This window comes from Limulus polyphemus, unplaced genomic scaffold (assembly GCF_000517525.1).
Source record: "Limulus polyphemus unplaced genomic scaffold, Limulus_polyphemus-2.1.2 Scaffold32, whole genome shotgun sequence".
Classification (NCBI taxonomy): domain Eukaryota; kingdom Metazoa; phylum Arthropoda; class Merostomata; order Xiphosura; family Limulidae; genus Limulus; species Limulus polyphemus.
This window is the reverse complement of record NW_013665642.1, coordinates 579,137-580,410: the sequence shown is the minus strand read 5'-3', so window position 1 is coordinate 580,410 and position 1,274 is coordinate 579,137. Positions and strand designations below refer to the sequence as shown.

The 1,274-nt window shown below is 37.3% G+C and overlaps 1 protein-coding gene across 1 annotated transcript in view; it reads left to right on the top strand.

Annotated features, from left to right (window-relative positions):
* LOC106460167 (importin subunit alpha-3-like) overlaps window positions 1-1,274 on the top strand; it is a 48,535-nt gene that overhangs the window by 13,005 nt on the left and 34,256 nt on the right. The gene's annotated exons all lie outside the window — the stretch shown is intronic.

Sequence of the window (1,274 nt, the reverse complement as noted above, 5' to 3'; positions counted from 1 at the left end):
CCTCTCCTTGGAACTCCCAATTACTGACAATTTGGTCTTCAGTACCTCAACTTTAGGCTTTAGCAATGGATGCATTCTGTCAGAATAGGATGAGATTACAACTCAAGGCCTTCCCTCCAATTCATATGTTATCCAGGGTACTAAATATGATTTGTTCCAACCCATTGTTGGATCCTGTTGATAGCACCAGATTGACAGCTACACCCTGGTTTCTGCTTCTGCTGTACCTTCCGGAATGTCCACTTCTTTTAAGATCATCTTTGTGGAGGTGGCCATGGTCTGACATGGTACACCTGGCTATCCAGAAGCTCGAGCTTTGGGCTTCGGGGTTTAACTTCTAAGATTGCCATGTATTTTTCTCAGTCTTTGCTTAGTCCTGCGATGAACATTTATAAGCGGAAATGACACGGATATCGGCATTGGTGTTTTGAGAGGAGTTTGAACCCACTTTGATCAGAAATACGAAAAGTAACTCATTTTTGACCTGGGTCTTCAGCAAGGGTTTTTGTATCTTCCACAATTGCCCTGTATAAGGCAGCCTTATCAACTACCATTTAATACTTGCAAAAAAATATTCTTTGAATTCCCAGTACTCTCTGGATTCCTTGGGTCCTTGGTCTCACATATCCATTCCAGTTACGTAACTGGTTTATTAAGGTTACTTTACATGCCCTTTCTCAACACCTGTTTGTGACCTAATTCTCATATGCCATGTATCAACTTTAACCTGAAGGTTTATTTTAAGTTGTTGCTGACCTACAGACGTTGCTGGTCAGAGTGGTTTGTGTTGTTTGTCCCAGACCACTTTTTCATTCTATCTACATCATCAGATCGCTTCTTCTTACTCAAGACACTGTTAGACCCATGACCTGTGTCGGTAGGGTAAAGTAGTGTCTCGAGGAATTGTTTTAAAATGTATTTGGCAAATATATTGCAGAGATCTAATTAGTTTGCTAATAATAATAAACTTGAATCCTGCTTGCACCAGGCTTTTAGAACTTTTTGACTCTCAAGTAACAGTAGTCACTTCACATATCATTTGTGTTACCACTACGACTAAGTTATATTTTTTAATACGTTACATGAAATTATAAGTTATGAAGTACTGAACCTCTATAAATGTATGTACAGTGCTTTGGATAAAACCTTACAGTAGTTTTTTAATTGATCTTTTGTATAACTTAGTATGTTTTGAAAAATAATTTCATTAATAGAAGAAAAAAAAAAGTTATGAAATAGCTGTTGATATTTGCTAATTCCACTGGAAAAAAAAA